At 33.5% G+C, this 10213-nt stretch overlaps 1 pseudogene; it reads left to right on the forward strand.

The window, feature by feature from the left end:
• Positions 1-1680: 1680 nt before the first annotated feature.
• LOC114089978 (zinc finger CCHC domain-containing protein 17 pseudogene) lies at positions 1681-2357 on the forward strand (annotated as a pseudogene).
• The last annotated feature ends 7856 nt before the right edge of the window (positions 2358-10213 follow it).

Raw genomic sequence — 10213 nt, forward strand, 5'->3', positions numbered from 1 at the left:
CCCATATATACTACATAAAAATACTGGGTAGACCGAAAGTAGATTTCCTATTTTTTATATCCTGGTGGATTCTGGAATTAACAAATAGATAAGTTCGGATAAATATCAGATGTCAGGATTCTTGTTAACATTATCAAACCTCAATTATAATTTGATAATGAATTTCAAGTCATATGTGTGGTGAGGTCTTTAGTTGATATCTGGGTATGTATGGAAGACTGAGGGTATTGAGATTAGCATCACATTTTATCAAGTATAATGGGTGTTACAAGCTGAATTATGTCTTCCCAGAATTCATGTGTTGAAGCCCTACCCTCCAATGTAATTTTATTTGAAGATCCTTTATGAGGTAACTAGTCATACATGAAATCATAAGGGTGGGATTCCAATCCAATAGAATTAGAAGAGAAATAAACTCCTTTTCATCTCCCCCTCTGGATCCTGAGGATTCAATTAGAAGGCACTTATCTAAAAGCCAGAAAAAGCTATCTTATTAGGAACCAATTGACCAGGAATTTCAGTTGTTTAAGCCACTAAATCTGTGTTTTTTGGTGTGTGTGTCTGTGTGCGTGTGCGTGTGTGTGTGTGTGTGTCTAAGCTGACTAAGACAGTGGTATAGACTGCAAATCTCTAAAAGACTGTATATATACATAGTCATTTCCAAAATCATAAGATAGAAATTGTGCATCATGATTGGTGGGTGCCTGGTATACAGGTGAGTCTTAAGCAGTGTTTCTGGTTCCCTGAGTGTTCACAGATACAAAGGACTTAGAAGTTTTACTGTAAACTGAAAAGTTGCCTTGAAAGTGGTGAGAGTTCAGGTGAAGAATCTGTGGTCTTTAATCATGAAGAGGAAGCTGTTTTGGTGAGGACACTGAATGTCTAGATAAATGGTTGAACTATGAACCCTAGAAATAGGTTTGCAACACATTATCCCAAAGAACAAATAAGATTCGTTTTATCTTAAAATTTACCTGTCCAGAGAACAAACTAGTCCAGATATTCTTCAGCAGTGATTAGCAGAGGTCCAAAGTCTATACTATGAAACTGCATGAACATTTCTCTCATCAAAATACCCAGATTCCATATTGTAGAAGAAGATTAGAGAAACTCCAAAAAACTAAGAACTTACCTGTGTCTATCAAACACAAAGTGAATAATGTAAAGAAAATACTTGAATTACACTGTCTCAGTCTTAGACTGTCAAGCTAGAAAATGATTTCCTAGATCTCTTCTCTCCATCCATCTCTAATCCTGCTATCCAATGAATGCAGGCCCATCACAAAGATCAGACTGTTAATTTCTGGAAAAAACAAAGAAGTTACATTAAATTTGCATATCTTGACATAGTGTGAATAAATTGTACAGTCACAATAAACCTATGTTTTCTTGAGGCAATCTTAACACTGGGATGAAAAATAGGTTTCCTGTCAAGAATCACCTGTAAGCAATTTGTAGTTGCTGCTTGAAGAATTGGACTAAGAAGGATTCTAAGGCTTCGTCTCAACTGAAATAAATGCCATGATTAATAAGAAGTGTCTGCTATAGAAATAGGATGAGATGTCTCTGACTATGTTTGGCATTTTGGGGAATATAGCAACTGAAAGACCAGGAACTGATGTTGAGACAGTAGAATTAGCTTTAGCAGAAGAGAAATGAAGGAGACATAAAACATTAAGGATGAATTCAGGAAGACTTGAAGCCACGGAAAACTTACCCACTCTCTACACTGTTTTCCAAGGAGAGGTTGCCATAGTGACAGACAATGGAGCCTTTATCAATATCCCAGTCTGTTGGAAGCAAAGTCTGGCCCATCAAACTCACATGTCATCCTGTCAAGTGGATAAGCCCTCTGAGATAGTAGATGTCAGAGACAAAATGTGGGTGAAACTTATTGGCTGAGAGATGAAAAATGATAGAATAAAAGTATCCCTGTACATCAAACTTGTCAACCAAAGGACTAGGATAGACCTTGATCCCCAAAACATGTCATTGAGCAAGAGGGACAGAGGTGGTCCTTCCAGGATTACACTGGGCAGAAAATCATGCTTGAGGCTGTCCTGAACACTACTGGCAAGAAGTGTGGCTATAAAGGCCACTTTGAGAAAGATTATTTTTGGCAACCATGTGGGACCAAATATTCTCCGATACCTGATGAGGAAGAGAAGAAAGAAGACACAAAGTGGACGAATTTGAGAAGCCTCATCCTGGAAAGAAAGAAGGAAAAGAAAAATGAACATAGAGACAGGAAGTCCTCTGACTCTGACAGCTCAGATTCTGAGAGTGACATGGGAAAAAGAGCAAGGCTCACATCAAAAGATAGCAAGGCAGCCAGGCACAGTGGTGCACACCTCTAATACCATCAGCGTGGGAGGCTGGAGGATGGCAAGTTCAATGCCAGCTTCAGCTACTTGGCTAGGCCTTAAGCAACTTAGTGAGATCATGTCTAAAAATAAATAAATAAATAAAAATTTAAAAGGGCTGGTGATGTGGATCGGTAGTTAAGTGACGCTGAGTTCAATCAGAAGTACCAATAAATAGATAAATAAATAATAACAAAAAGCAAGGTAGCAAAGAAGAAAAAAAGAGAGAGAAGCAAAAGTAATGAGAGTAGAAAAGAGAAGAGGGGATAGTTGAGAAAATAAGGAACCAAGAGCTTTGTGCCTTGAAACTCTGGCTGCTGAAAAGACTATAGTGAGAATATGGACTCCCACATCATTGACTTTCATATGAATGCAGCAAGCAGGTTTGGGAGTTACAGGTCAACAGCAGCTTCCTAAATGAGTTTTTTTTTCCTTACTGCTCCTGATTGATCCATTTGCAAGTGATCCCTGAGGTCCATCCATTCATTCATGCAACTGCTTTCATTCAGCAGGAGGTCCTATTAACTTCCCTATCTGCCACTGCCACAGCTAATTTTTTTTTTTTTTTTTTTGAGTCCAGGCTAAAGACACAAGTACTGTTTTGGAGGTGGCAGTAGTTGAACAGTGATTGGCACCTTACTGTTGGTCTGTCTTGACCAGTGATGGGTTAGTGCATGTTGCATACATGAAATCAGAGAGAGACTACCAGCAGGAGGGAGAACATGGTAAGAAATGGTGTTCACTTTTTTTCCATTCCCCAGTTTAGTTCTACTATGCCAGAAGTGACAGCCAGTGGCCACAGTCATAAAACGATCATTTATAGTTTGACTTATCATTCCAACAGACTACTGAACAAGACATCTGAAACCAAAAATAAAAAAGGAAAGAAAAAAAGAAAAAAAAAAGATGAGATAATATAAATACTAAGTAGTGATACTGGTTTAATCTAACATGAGGCAGGAGGTCTCCACATAGAAAAAATTTCCTCAGCCCCACATCGACATTTGTTTGAGAAACTATTAGGTTTCCAGATATGAAGGAAACTCTACATGCTCTTCTGCCTTCTAGCACAAATATATAACTTACTTTCAGAGTTAACTGTTCATTTTTTAGAAAAATGTGTTGGTAGAACTTTATGGTCATCCTGAATTGTTGAAGGACATTTTTCCCTTTGCAGTAGCGTTTTAATAAGGTAATCAAGGATTTTCATGAAAGATGAATAAATTTCCCATTACAAGTGTTTCTGTATTTTTGTTTCTTTTCATGAAATTATCCATTCCTGATGTTAACTAATTTGATTTTAAAAATCCATGCAAAGAGCTTTAAAGCATGTTCATAAGTAGCACATCTAGTTAAGGCCTTCTCAAAGAATGTTGCCTAATCATTTAATAGCTCTTGGTGGAAATTTTACTCAGTGGAAGATGGTGGCTAAAAGGATACTTAGGGCAAACCAATCATGCTCAATGTACTTGTAAAGACAGCTGTGCCTGCCTTACTGATATTTTGAATGATTCTGAGGAAATAGTTTCATATTTATGTTCTTAATATCATAGTAAGTTGCCCCAGGAGGTGACTTATTTAGAAATTGTTCAGAGATCTTGTAAGTTGTGGTATTTTTTTCTATGATTATAATTTATAAATAGAACATAGCCAAGGTTATATATAATGTACTCTTTACTTAATTTGCAATTCTTGTTAAATTACTTAAATTGACAGGGATTTAAAAATTCTCTCCACAGTAGGAAGAAAAGTATAAAAGAGAGAAATTGTGAAGCAAATAAGGAAAACAAATATTTGACCTTTACAAATTGGAAACGAAAGTGCAGAAAAATCGTACAATAGTCTGATTTAAAAATTATTTTTTGATCTGTCTAGAATGGTCTCATTTTATTAGAGGAAAAAACCCAAAATAACATCATTTCTTTACACACAGTAGGCAGTCAGTTCATTTAAAACATTCCCAGAAAAACAGAATGAAATAGTCTCATTCTATTTAACTTGTACTTTGAAAATTAGTTTCTTCATTCAGATATTTAAACCAAAAATAACAATTACAACCTACACTATATTGCCAGGACTTTATATGTATATGTACTAAATGATGACTTTATAATAATAGAGTTTTATCAAGTTCTGGCAATATAGTATGTGTGTGTGTGTGTGTGTGTGTGTGTATGTGTCTGTGTGTATCTCATATCAGAGTGTGTCCTCTTTGTGGAAAAGGGAAGTTTTCATCATCTTTCATCATCTCTGAGTTTCAAAAAGTGTCTTATACAAAGAAGTTACTCAGAAAATATGTGTTGAATAAATGGTTGGTAATGAAAATAACTTCATTCTCCATTAAAAAGATGAAGGTTAAAGTGTCTACAATCATATATCCTTCTGCTATTATAAAAGATGCAAACAGAGCATCCATCCATAAAAAAACTGATTATCTACACATCAAGCAGCATAATAATAATAATGCTTTTTTATCTCTATCATTAAAATATATATAATTAGTTTTATGATTGCATATGTCCAATAAGCTGATTCTACTATTTTGGGAAACTTCCACGGGATGCTATCATGTCATGAAAAAGATTCATACATGTCGTTCCAGATCATTTCATTATCAAGTTAGAAATACAGCTAATGATTTCTTTGAAATTGGAAGAAATATATCAGTGCAGTGCCTATCAACTTAACTAATCACTTTTATAAATGTTTCACTTTTGATCATAAGTAAACTTGAAAAATTATATAACTACACAAGTAAACTTGTAATCACGTTATATATCAGTAAATCAAACTGATGTTCTATCACCTATATATGATAATTAATTATTAGCCCTTAAATTCAAATTTTCATTTTAGTATTTTTCTGTATATCTGGATTTCTCTAATCATTTGTTTTGTACACATCATAATATGGAATTTTAGTGATGCAGTTAGGTTGGTAAAGAAACTACAGTACTTGTTTTTCCAGTTATGGATAATTACATATGTAGGAACAATAATTGCACAACTATGCATCAAAATAACCAATAAATCTACATTATAACCACTTAAAAGATAGCCTTTGTCATAACTGTAACATAAAAGTGGGTGAGGGTGTGCTATGATAGAACTCCAATATAATTTATGTGAAAAATGCCACATAAAAAACAATAGTGTCTTTTAGCCTATTTGCAATTATTACTTTTAGGGAAACCCTTTTATAATTGAAAAAAATATATTTTTTAGAAGTCAATGGATGATGTGGAATACACATGGTAATGTCAGTAAATGTCAGTCAGTTTTGACTGACAATCAAAATATACATTATAAACAAAAATATTCTTTTAAAGCATGTAAATAAGTATTACATTTAAAATATTTTAATAAAAGCTGCCCAAACTGCTAATTTTCTTCTTAGAACTGAGAGAAACTGATGCAATCATAACCATGAACATTCCATGGACGTGTAATGCAGGGAAGTAATAAAATAATTTTCAGAAAGAATGCTGTATTCTTGGCTTGAGATTGAAAAATTATACATATTAGCAGGAATGGATAGTTAGAAGGGTAAATTAAATAATCTCATTTTATTATTTTGTAAATTAAAAGATCTTTTTATATGTTAATGTAATCTGGAAAAATGTCTACACATACCATAAAAATGATGTGAAAACTATGAATTAATCCATATTATGTGTATACATACTTATAATTCCATTTGACTCCTAGCTAAAAATGTAGGATTTTTTTCATATTGTCCAATTCATGCTCATTATTTCCCTGAATTTTTTTTCCAAGAGGGTTTCTCTGTTGAAAATCAATGCACAATAATTTCCTTTGCTTTGGATTCCTTGGCATTTATGCAGACTTTATACCACTTTTTCATAATTTAGAGATTCTTTTAATTACATTCAAAGTTCCACAGACTGTTTATAAGAGGTCTGTGAGCAGGTAATGCCTAGTCTGATGTATTTCTATAAAACAGTGACTTTTATGATTCTGCAACCTGTACACTCAGAAAAATGAGAAATTATATCCCATCTGATTCAAATGTATGATATGTCAAGGCCACTGTATTGTCATGTGTAACTAATTAAAACAAATAAAAAATAGAAAAAAATGGCTTCTGGATAGAAACACTAGCAATTAAAGTAAACTTTGAAAGAAAAAAAAAACAGTGACTTAATGAATCCTTAATGAATAAACATTAATAGCCCTAAAGAGCATATAATTGTTATAATCTGCTTTAATGAAAAATAAACACTGAATTTCAAAAAAACCCTACACATCATTCATATAAATGTAAAGAAAATATAAATATATTAGAACTGAAGTAATTCTTTTCATTCCAAGAATTATAATTTCATTAAAATTTGGTTTGTTATTTTTTATTTAGAACCATATTTAGTTTAACAAATGTTTGAGTCATTCTCGAAATCAAATCCAATAATGAAATAATGAGGTTTACAGTATTTTTGGTAAAAGTAGGGTTATATTAACAAAATGATCCAAAATAGCTTTAATAATTATATGCATATATATTTTTGTTTGATTTTGTTTGTTTGTATGTGGTACTAGGGATTGAACCATTGAATCCAGGGATACTCTATCACTGAGCTACATCCTCAGCCCTTTTGATTTTTAATTTTGAAAGAAGTCCTGGCTATGTTGTTGAAACTGGCCTTGAAGTGGTAATCCTCCTTCCTTGGCCTCTCAAATTGCTGGGATTACAGGGTGTGTCACTCTGTCCACATTTAATAATTATATGTTAATGAAAAAATCACTTACTTTGTGTTCCACTATTCTGCATGGTTTATGACATATCTTCCACAGTACTTATACTAAAGAAGTGCTAAACCTCAGGGTCAAAATTGTTGGATGAACAGTGTATAATGAAAAATGTAGCACATAACTTGTGTAAAGTCTTATTTATCAGCAGCAAAATCATATTTCTATATAGAATTTGATGAATTTGTAGAACAAGTTGCTAATGAAGACAAATTTGGTGGTGGGAGAAGTTTAAAACCAAATAGTCCAGTTAATTATATAAAAATATGCCTTTGTTTCTTGGCCACAAACTAATCATTCTCCTTCAATTAACTTAAAAGTAGTCATGAAGGAAACAGACAAAAAGTATGTTGAAAGTTAACTGTAGCCTAAGTTCAGCATTAATTATAAGTTGGTCTCACCGAAAGAAATATGCAGCAATTAGGGATGAAGACAGTTCTAGAATTGATAAAGCATCTTTCCCTGAAGTCCATATAACATTCTTCCACTCTTGTTAAAACTCTCAGAGCTGTGTTTATTTGTGCCAATTTCACTTTGAATCATAATTCTTCATAGGTAAATAGATATCTTTTAGCAAGAATCAGAGCACAAATGATCTCCATGGTTTCTAAAGGCTTTAACTTTGTCCATCGAGAAACTTGAAATAATTAAAAAATAATGTTTTTCAAAATGATTAAATTTATAAAATGAGTTTTAGTTGGCTTGCAACTTTCTTGACTCCTCAATTAATCACTATTCAACAAACCTATTGTCAGATATTCTCCCTATGATTAAGTGATCAAAAACAATGACAACCATAAAAACATGAATTGCAAAACTCCAGTGCCCTTAGTATTTTTTGCAATGCATATTTTCTTGGGCAAGTGAACATATGTGAAGTAATAAATCTATAAAAATTGTTTATGATGCGTTGCTGCAAAAATCAAATTATAAATCACAATTTATGTATGTATTGATAAATGCATACTGAGGTTTTTTATTTGTTTTGATTTGGGTTTTGGTTTATATTTTGAAAAAAAAAAGCTTTTTCTTGGTTAGATGTTTGCCTTTGTTTCAGGAAATTGTTAACTGATAACTGAGAATGATGAATGTCCAATAATTGACAATAAAATGGAAGGTTTTCAAGTGCTTAGTAGGCAACTGACATCACCAGATAAATTATAGTTGAGGGGAATGGATTAAGATCCTGGAAGGAAGTGGATAAGTCCTATTTAGAAATTTGCTGTGCAACATGATAACAGGACTCATGTGGGTATTGAACACTTGAAATATGGCTTATCTAAATGAAGTTATATTGTCATAGTGAAAGGCACAGTAGGTTTCAAAGGCTCAGTATAAAAAAGGAAGTAAAATGTCTCATGCTATTTATAATAGTCTATCTATAATAGGATATTACAGATACTGCAAATTGTTCACTCAATAAACATTCTCCCCTTTCTCTATAATAACAAAAACATAGTTGATCTCTTGAATACCCTGCTAAAGATTACATTTCCCAGCTTTCTTTGTAGCTATATGTTGCCATAAAGCCAAGATATGTAAATAGAAGTAACATATACAACTCCTTCAAAAGGACATTAAAATACCTCTTCCAATCCCTGCCTCTTCATGCTATTAGGAATTTAAATTCCTAACCATCATGTGAATTGGATAGCCATCTTCAGCTACAAGATGGGTGTTACATTTTCAGAGTGGCAGAGCAAGATGATAGAACGTGCCAGAGTACTGAAAAACATAGAATTATCATGGGCTTAGAGCATTTATGTTAGGATTGTTTTGTGAAATTAAGGTAAATTATGTCTTATCTAATCTTTATCTAATCTATTTTAAAATAGTGCATAATGTTTGGGGGATTAATGGACACTCAGTTGGCATCCAGTTTACAATCATCACAAATAACACTATAGTGGGGTTCCCATATGGATATGTATGGAGATTTATTTTGGATATTTCCCAGGAATATTGGGGTTTATAGAATATGTATATATTAAAATTGTCTAGGAAATATTAGTCTTTTTAATATTAGTCATTTTAGTGTTCTAAAATGGCTTCATCAATTTACATTTCTTTTAGTAAGTACTTTGGGGTCATAGTAGGTATGAGAATCCATTGCAATCAACAGTAATAACCCTGTTTACATGTTGTTTTAGTCAGCTTTTGTTGCTGCTGTGACTAAAAGACCCAACCAGAACAATTTGAGAGGAAGAAAAGTTTATTTGGGAGCTCACAGTTTCACAGTTTTCAGTCCATGGATAGCTGGCCGAACAAAGTGAGGCTGAACAACATGGTAGAAGAGTGTAGCAGAGGTAAGTGGCTCACATGACAATCAGGAAGGAGAGACAGAGAGAGAGAGAGAGAGAGACTCCACTTGCCAGATACTAAAAGTATACCCCCAAACCAACCCTGAATCTCTACCTCCTCCTCCAGCCACACACTATCAGCCTTCAGTTACCACTCAGTTAATCACTATCAGGTGATTAATTCACTGATTGGGTTAAGACTCTTAGAACCCAATCATTTCCCCTCTGAACCTTCTTGCATTGTCTCACATGTGAGTTTTTGGGGAATACCTCGCATCCAAAACATAACAGAAGTTGAGAGTTTAAGAGGGGAAATAATATCATATAAGCTCTGTGAGTGAAAAAACGGCATCTGGTTTTGCCCTGCATTGTCCACCCTAATTATAACTCTATAAAACTTAGTTCAGAAAATATGAGTGAAGGGGCTGGGGTTGTGGCTCACTGGCAGAGCACCTGACTAAGACATAAACACCCTGGTTCAATCCTCAGCATCACATAAAAATAAATAAATAAAATAAAGGTATAAAAAAGAAAATATGAGTGAAAATATAGATCTTACAAAATAAACTTCTAATATTTGCCAAAAAACAATGACATAATGTGGACTCAAATCACAATGTTTAGGAAAAGCCTGGTGTGATGCACCGTAAAACACATTTCTCTCAGGTATTTGCCTTGCTTGCACTTTCATTCATGTCTGTGCTCAAATGTGTCCTTTTCAGGGAAGACATTTCTGAGCATGCTATCTACAAGAACACCTCTTTCAATCATCATACTAAATTT

This window comes from Marmota flaviventris, chromosome X (assembly GCF_047511675.1).
Source record: "Marmota flaviventris isolate mMarFla1 chromosome X, mMarFla1.hap1, whole genome shotgun sequence".
Lineage (NCBI taxonomy): Eukaryota > Metazoa > Chordata > Mammalia > Rodentia > Sciuridae > Marmota > Marmota flaviventris.